The following is a 9,098-nucleotide window of genomic DNA, read 5'->3' as shown; positions in this document are numbered from 1 at the left end:
GCTAGGAGCCGGCATATGCAAATTAGCCGCCATCTTGGCTGACAGTTAATTTGCATATACTCACTGATTAGCCAATGAAAAGGGTAGCGGTCGTACGCCAATTACCATGTTTCTCTTTTATTAGTGTAGATTGTTGATTTTTAGAGTAAGGTGGGGGGGGGGAGAGAAATAAATTTATTGTTCCACTTATTTATTTATTCATTCATTGATTGATTCTTGTATGTGCCCTGACTGGGGATTGAACCTTAAACCTTGGTGTATTGGGATGATGCTCTAACCAACTGAACTTGAAATGCTTCTTTTAAGGACTTATACCAGACTTGTGATTTTAGATGCAGCTTCCCCTCCCCGCAAAATCCCCACGTTTACAGGTGTGAATCAGTTTGGGTTTTTTTGTTTGTCTGTCCCTTACAGGCACTTGGTCTTCTACTTTTTCTCCATCTGCCTTTTATCTTCTGTAAGTCCATTGATATCTCAAGTCTGTGGTTGTCTTCTTGGGCCTTTTGAGGTTTTCCCTAATCTATTCTTTTACTGTCATTTTATTAGACATGTGGAGTAGAATTAAGTGAGTATGTTTAATATACTTTGTTTAATGAGAAGTCTAGCCTCTACTTTTAGTATCTAATATGTTCATGCTTACATGTGGAGTTGCCTAGTGATCAAAAGCCTCATTTTAATTCTGGGGATGACAGTTTCTTCGGTGACTGTCACCTTTGTTTGGTTTCCAATGTTAATATGTGTATTGAATTGTAGTAAAGTTGTGCCCATTGATAGTCTCCCGAAAGACCCATTTTTTAAAGAACAATAGTATTATATATTGAAAGATGTTTTGCTTTAACCTTTACTAGTATAAATACAGGCTGGGCCCAGCTGGTGTGGCTCAGTGGTTGAGCGTTGTTGGTTCGATACCTGGTCAGGGGGCAGCCAATTGATGTTGACATTTCTCTCATTGATTTTTCTCTCTCCCTTTCTTTCTAAAATCAATTTTTAAAAAACCCCACATTTAAATATAGGCTGGGGCAAAAGTAAGTTTACAGTTGTTTGTATGGAAAAAAAATACAATAATCTATATATATAAAAGGCTAATATGCAAATAGACCGGAACAACTGGAACAACCAAACAACTGGTTGCTATGATGTGCACTGACCATCAGGGGCACATGCGGAACATGGCAGGCATCGGCAGCAGGTGGCAGAGCGTGGAACATGGTGGGCATCGGGTGCGGTGGGATGGTGGAACAAGTGAACACCAGACCAAAGCGGGGTGCTGGTCGCTGTCATCGGGGCGAGCCTCTGGTGGTTACTGAAAGTTCTTTGCTCCCATGTGCCGCAGTCCCACTCAGTGCTCGCACCTGTTGCTGGTGCCAGCCCCACTCACACCCACTTCTGGCGCCGTAGCTGCCACTCGCACCCGTTGCCGGTGCCCAGCGCTAGCCCCGATAGCTTGGCGCCATCAGTGGGTGCAAGTGGCGGCTACTGGCCCCGATCACCCCTCAAGGCTTCTCCACCTTCCCCTGCTCCTGGGGGCTGATTGGGCCAGCAGCTGCCTCTTGCACCGCTGCCGGCGATGACCCTGCTCGCACTCGCAGATGGTGCCAGAGCCTCCACTCGCACCCACTGCTGGCGCCCGGCGCCAGTCCCGATCACTCGGCACCATCAGCGGTTGCGAGCAGAGGTTGCTGGCCCTGATTGCACCTGAGGGCTTCTCCACGCCCCCCTGCTCCTGAGGGACGATTGAGGCAACAGCTGCTGCTGGCACTGCTGACGGCGCCAGCCCCCATCACTTCACGCCGTCAGCAGGTGCGAGCAGGGCGGGCACCATCAACACGTGGGAGCGGTGACAGCGGGAGCGGGGCTGCTGGCAGACAGGAGACTGGGAGCCACGGCAGGAGGGGCCATGTGGGGGCACAGAGGATGGGCCAAGACCCACCCCTGTGCCCACCACAGCCTCGCGGCCCACAGTTCCTTTCAAGGTGCACAAATTCATGCACTGGGCCCCTAGTCATAGCTAAAAAAAAAGGAATATGCAAATTGGCCCTCACACCATCGCAAAGATGGTGGCGCCCACAGCCAATAAGGAGGGAATATGCTAATTGACTGCCACACCCTCAAAGATGGCGGCCCCCACAGCCACAAGATGGCGGCGCCCAGTCCCCTCAGCCCCACTGGGGCGGCAAGCATGCAGGAAGGACGGGCCCGCCCCCAGGCAGGCCCGGCCACTCTGTGTGCCTGCCTCCGGAATCCCCCAGTCCCCTCAGCCCCCCAGCCACTCAGGGTTGGCCCGAGGTTCAGGTGACCAGGGCCGGCAGAGGCTTGTGCTGCCGGCAGTGGCAGCAGCAGAGGTGTGATGGGGCATCGCCTTCCCCTGATCGCCAGGTCGCCTCCCGCCCCTGAGGGCTCCCGGACTGTGAGAGGGGGCAGGCCGGGCTGAGGGGCCCCCACTCCAGTGCATGAATTTTCATGCACCAGGCCTCTAGTTAATAAATAATAGTACAGAATACACTCTGTGTTTTGTATACTCATAACTGTTAACCTACTTTTACCCCATCATGTATTTCAACTTTGTGTCTAACTATTTTAAGAAAATTTTTTTAAGTTGATTTCAGAGAGGGAGAGAGAGAAACATCAATCCGAGAAAGAATCATTGATCGGTTGCCTCCTGCACGCCTCCTACTGAGGACTGAGCCCACAACCTGGGCATGTATCCTCACCAGGAATTGAACTGTGACCTCCTGGTTCATAGGTCGAGGCTCAACCACTGAGCGACAGTGGCCAGGCACCTTTGTATCTACTCTTACCACCAACTTTGTGTCTAACTTTTTTTTACAGATAGCCTCAGAACAAGTAACAGAACATCCTAGATAAAATGAATACTAAAATTCTATAATATTTTTTCTGCTTTTTTTTATTGTTTGTTTTGTGTGGGGTTTTTTTGTTGTTGTTAATCCTCACCTGAGGATATTTTTTCCATTGCTTTTCAGAGAGAGTGGAAGGGAAGGATGGAGGGAGAGAGAGGGAGCGGGGGGGAGGAAGAGAGAAACATCGATATGAGAGAGACACATCAACTGCTTGCCTCCAGCACAAGCCCTGATTGGGGATGGGGAACGAACTGCAACCCAGGTACATGCCCTTGACCAGGAATCGAATCATGACCCTTCAGTGCATGGGCTGATGCTCTATCCACTGAGCCACACTGGCCAGGGCTCTGCTGTTGTTTTTAATTTAATATGATAACAGTATCAAAATTACACTGTCAATTGTATACAAAAAGGGTTTCTAAGACGGTACCATTTTTTTTAAATGTACCACTTCTTTATTTTTTTAAAATGGTACAGCCACTTTATTTTTATTTATTTATTTTAAATCCTCACCTGAAGATATTTTTCCATTGATTTTTAGAGAGAGTGGCAGAGAGAGGGAAAGACAGAGAGAAATATCGATGTGAGAGAAACACATTGATTGATTGCCTCCTGCACGCACCCCCACCAGAGCCCAGGCTGGGGAGGAGCCTGCAACCAAGGTGCGTACCCTTGACTGGAATCGAACCCGGGACCCTTCAGTCGTCAGGCCGAAGCTCTATCCACTGAGCCAAACCGGCTAGGGCAGAAGGTACCATTTTTATTACTTCCTGTGGATCAATCTGAATGCTTAAGATAGTCTTTTTGTTTTTCCCTAAGCTGAGTAACTGAAATTCAATGAAATCAAGGGAAGCAGAATGGCCTGGCTGGTGGTTGAGCATCAACCTATGAACCAGGAGGTCACGATTAGATTCCCGGTCAGGGCACATGCCTAGGTTGTGGGCTCGATCACCAGTATGGGGCGTTTAGGAGGCAGCCACTGGATGATTCTCATCATTGATGTTTCTGTCTCTCTCTTTCCCCCTCTCCCTTTCTCTCTGAAATCAATAAAAATATACACTGAGTGGCCAGATTATTATGACCGGCCAGATTATTATGACCACCCCATCAGTACAATGAAGTGAATTAGTTATGCAAATAATAATAATAATAATAATACCTTGTATTTGCTTAGGAAGTTTTCAATATTCAGTATTTTTGGAAGTGTCAATGAAGTACTGATGGGGTGGTCATAATAATCTGGCCACTCAGTGTGTTTTAAAAATGAGAGAGAAGCAGAAGGGAGTGAAGTCAGTAAAAGACCGTCAGAGGAAGCTTTGCCTTTATCCCCTCTACAGATTCACTTGATGAGTAAAAGTATAGTTTCTGATCTCTATTCCTAGTTAATGATGAAGAATTGAGATATCACAGGTAGCCAGCGCTCCAGCTATGAAAGATTGTTGAACACCTTGAATTATACTCAGAAATAAATTGGTGGTAAGAGTAGATGCAGCAGAACCAGTATAATGATTAACTTTTCTGTGATTTATACTTCAGGCGACTTGGCAATTGTGTTTTCTACTTTTAACCTTTTTCTGTAAGTCCTTAAATTGCTACTTCTGTTTCTTTCTTGCTCCCCTCTCCCTTTTTTATTTGTAGAGTTATCATACTATAGGAGTTTCTTAAAAATTAAGCTTAGAATTTGGGGTCAGTTAATGGCTTAGTTAATTCAGAGATTGACATTTCAGCTTTTTTTATTCCCTGTCCCTGGAGACTTTCTTTTGCTGAAAAATATCTTACTTGCATGCCAGCTATTTATACAGTAAGCTAAATCCTTGGAAAATAAGTTTTTTTATTCTGATAAGCCAGATTGCCTTCTTCCGTTTCTTGTAGCTAATGAGTACTTTAGTAGAGTTGATAGTAGAGTGTATTTGTTACTTTTTGTGCAGTTGATACATTTTTAATAGCCTATTTGCATTTTATTGTATAGTTCTATATTAATTTTCTAATACAATACTCCCTAACACAGAAGAGGTTGAGCTCAATAAATCTATTTGTGAGGTTACCATGGAATGTGTTTCCCTCTCAAATCTTTGTTATAAAATTATGATTGTGTTCCTAGACCATCTTATAAAAGGCTAATTAGCCTGAATTGCTAGTAGTCATTAGTTGGAATTCTGGATCCAGGGAACAGGGGCCATTATGGATGAGAGAAAGTAATAAAAATGAAACTTTCTATTTGTGGGTTATGAAGTTGATTAGGCAAATGTCTCGTAGTTCTGTTTTCTTTTGCATCAATTTGATGGCCATTGGCTCATTGAGATTTACATTATCAGAAATCCCAGAGAACATCCACATCAGACCTGACAAAGAACTCTGGTCCAGGTTCTCTGGCTAGATTGGATCAAGTGCCCCACACTGCCAAGTGCCCAACCTATGAAAGGATTTGTGATTGATAGGCAGCCCTACAGAATTTGCCTAGAGAAGTCAGTTCGTAGAAGGAAGCATGGGGCAGTAGAGAAGTGTGTGGGGTAGGTGACAGATGTCCACTAGCATGTGGAAGGACACTTTTGGATTAGGTCCACTTGGCTGCAGTGAGGGTTTTGGGTCGGGCAGTGTGAAGTATAGTGTTACAGACAGGGCCACCTAAACAGAAACTGTGGTCCCAGGGAAGGGCCTTTCCTAGAGGGGGATGTTCACAGGACAGGCACCATCACCAACCTCCAGCATGGGGGATAGTGGAGCATTTAAACATTTGTAAATGGTTGACATAATGTTAAAACCAGTAGTCTCTAAAAGTAATGTAAGATGATCTTAGGGAAATGGGAAGAAAATATTAGAATTTCTAAGGTTTATTTTTATTTAAAAATGAAAGCTAGATTAAGCTTTACTAATTCTTAATAAGTGGATGATACTGGCATCCATGCCCTGTCCCCATGTGAAATGGTGTGCTGTTACCTCAAGTCCAGTAGTGCCAAAGAGATGACAGTATCACACTCTATTATTCATGTATAATTTAAATATAGACTTTGAGATTATATGATTTAATTTCAGTTATTCTAATTCTTCAAAATGGCCAAATGGCTTTAAAAGGTTGTTTCAAATGTAACTGAATGATAAGGTGCTAGGAACTATCCTAAGTGCTTTGTGCGGATTATTCATTTAATTCTTTACAAGATTCTAAGAGGTAGGTGCTGTCATAAACCCCATTGTTCAGGTGGGAAGCTGAGGAACTGAGCAGCTTAATAATTTTCCACGGTTAAGTAGCAGAACCAGACTCAAACCTAGGTAGTTCGGCTTCATGCTTCAGGTACGCTTAGTTGCTTTGCTGTGCTGCTCATGAGGCAGATAGTTATTGAATGAATTCAAACAAATTGGTAGATAAGGATTGAAAATTTAACACTATAATTTAGAAAGTGAATGCCATCAAGTGAACTTTTCCATTTAGATCTGCATATGTATCTTTGTGAAGATACCTTTTTAAACTTTGATAGCCATTCAAACCACATATCCAAATAACTCACACTATCAAATCACTGTATTAAAATCTATAACCCACAGTTTACAAAACAAGCCCAAATAAACTCCAGTTTCATTGCTCTCACTTAATTATCAATAATTTTTAGTGGAAATAAAAAAATTAGTATAAGTAAGACAAAAATTTTAAATGTTGACTTCATTTAAATCACATTTGTTATATTTTTAGTGTACACAATGTGGTACATATAGAATTTATAAACTGTATATGTTAGGGATATATGCTTAAATGATCTTATTGATGTGGATATAATTAATATATGTGGGGCATTTTTTTAAGCTGTAAAGGAAAAGTCATTAGAGAAAGTAAGAATAGGTCATTGTGTTCAACATGAAATTGAAAAAAAATTAATGATCAGGTCCTGAGGAGAGTGGCAGCTTTTAAAATTTGTTTCCCCTGATTTTAATTCTAGTCATATCTTTGATCATCAGAAACAGCTGAAAAAAAACCACAGGGTAGATTTCAACCCTAAAGAATGTCTTTTTTTTTTCAGAAATTGAGCATTCAGAAACAAGAAGAATAGAGGAAATCATCCCAGGCACTTTTTTTGTATGAGTATTTACTTAAAGGATATAACTTTAGGTTTTAGGAACTTGAATGAAAGTTACTATTAAAAATCAAAGAATTGAAGAAGTTTCAAAGTTATGAATAAGATTAAAAGTTAGCATATTCTGGGGAAATATTTCAGCCTTTAATATTTCTTTGGTGGGATTGATGAAGGTAAGTTAACGAACACCATACTAGAAACCTCAAATAAGTGATTATAATGTTACCGTTGGCTCTATAATCAGAAGATGAGCAAGGGGCTGACTTTCAACCCTCTGTACAAAATATAGATTCCCTCTAGTTCCTCAGTCTATCCCATTTACTTCTTATGATTTTTCTATAAGTAGATAAAGCTTCATTATAAAATTTTCTAATATACTGTGAGATGCTATCTTTTGTTTTTAACTACCTCCTCTGTGGAAGTTGTCAGAGACCTTATTGCTTATTCTTTAATAAAAATATCCAAATTATGGAGATTGTATCTTCAGTTGACAGAACCATAGTTTGTTGGTCATTAGAATCTGGTCATTGTATTTTTCATATTAGTACTGAGTAATTGGTAAATTAATCTTTACAATTATAGATTCTACTGCAGGTGTCCTTAGCCCCTGAATAAGCTTTATTGAAGTATATCCCTAGTTATATTTATAAACAATATTTTTTAAAATATATTTTATTGATTTTTTTACAGAGAGGAAGGGAAAGGGATAGAGAGTTAGAAACATCAATGAGAGAAAACATCTATCAGCTGCCTCCTGCACACCCTCTACTGGGGATGTGCCCGCAACCAAGGTACATGCCCTTGACCAGATTCGAACCTGGGACCTTTCAGTCTGCAGGCTGACGCTCTATCCACTGAGCCAAACCGGTTAGGGCGATATAAACAATAATATTAATGCAGCATCATCACACACTTCTTTTAGCATTTCTCTAGAAAGCCTTTAAAGCATCTGCCCAGTAAATAAAAAAGTTGTGGTACATTTACACCAGTGATTCCCAAAGTGGGCGCTACCGCCCCCCGGTGGGCGCTGCAGCGATCCAGGGGGGCGGTGATGGCCACAGGTGCATTTGGGGGCGATGAGTAACTGCTATTAAAATTTTAAAAAAATTAATTTCCAGGGGCTGAGTAATGTTTTTTCTGGAAAGGGGGCGGTAGGCCAAATAAGTTTGGGAACCACTGATTCACACCATGGAATACTATGCAGCAATAAAAAAGAAGGATCTCTTACTCTTTGAGACAGCGTGGAGGGACCTGGAGAGTATTATGCTAAGCAAAATAAGCCAGTTAGAGAAAGACAACTATCACATGAGCTCACTCATATGTGGAATCTAATGAACAAAATAAACTGATGAACAAAATAGATCCAGAGACATAGAAGCATAGAATAGACTGACGAATCTCAGAGGGAAGGTGGGGGTGGGGGGGGTGAGTGGTAACCAAAGAACTTATATGAGCATATGCATAACCTTGGGGATACAGACAATAGTGTGGTGAAGGCCTGGGAGGGGGTATGGATGGGGTAGAGTGAGTCAGTGGTGGGGGGGAGAGGAGAGAAAGGGGATATCTGTAATACTTTAAACAATAAAGATGAATTTTTAAAAAAGCATCTGCCTTAATGAAATCAGCTCTTGGCTCTGATTAGCATTATGAATGGAGAAGTCATATATCCTCTAGGAATCTCATGTCCCTATTCCTGTTTTTGTGGTATTGTTTAACTTGTTCCTCTGTTCCTGAATGTCTTGTAAATTGGTAATTCCACTTGACAAAAGTTTAGTGGTTGTGTTTTGTAAGACAAGAATACTTTATAGGAGATGCTCTATATTTCTTGGGGCATCACCTCGTGAGAATAAAAGTTTATTGTTCATTTTTAATGATGCTGGAATGCATTGGGGATTCAGGTCTGAGCCCTCCATTTTAAAGTTTCCTATCAACCTTTAACCTAATGTTTTTAGTGCCTAATTGATAATTTTTGCCTAATTCATTATTTACAACTGTTTCTTCTGAATTTATTAGCTGAAATTATCTATGAACAAAAATTTACTTTTTCAACTATTTAGTGCCCCCTGAAATAAGATTCTTATAAGAAAGGCAAGATGAAACTTGCTTTTTTTTTTTAAATTAAATCTTTATTGTTCAGATTACATTTGCTCCTCTTTTTTCCCCCCCCCATAACTCC

General features: G+C 41.5%; 1 protein-coding gene across 4 annotated transcripts in view; it reads left to right on the top strand.

The window, feature by feature from the left end:
- Positions 1-9,098, top strand: part of USP12 (ubiquitin specific peptidase 12) — a 68,544-nt gene that overhangs the window by 5,219 nt on the left and 54,227 nt on the right. The window contains exon 1 of one of the 4 annotated variants that reach the window (XM_014538648.1): positions 3,591-3,609. The exons of 2 other annotated variants lie outside the window; for them this stretch is intronic. The gene's annotated coding sequence lies outside the window, so the exon portion shown is untranslated. Of the gene's footprint in view, positions 1-3,590; positions 3,610-6,904; positions 6,925-9,098 lie in introns of those variants that run through there. One more of the 4 variants, XM_014538647.1, reaches the window with a different exon arrangement.

The sequence above is a fragment of the Myotis brandtii genome, unplaced genomic scaffold (genome assembly GCF_000412655.1).
Source record: "Myotis brandtii unplaced genomic scaffold, ASM41265v1 scaffold1954, whole genome shotgun sequence".
Classification (NCBI taxonomy): Eukaryota; Metazoa; Chordata; class Mammalia; order Chiroptera; family Vespertilionidae; genus Myotis; species Myotis brandtii.
The sequence above is the reverse complement of the archived record's forward strand: the minus strand, read 5'-3'. Positions and strand labels throughout refer to the sequence as shown.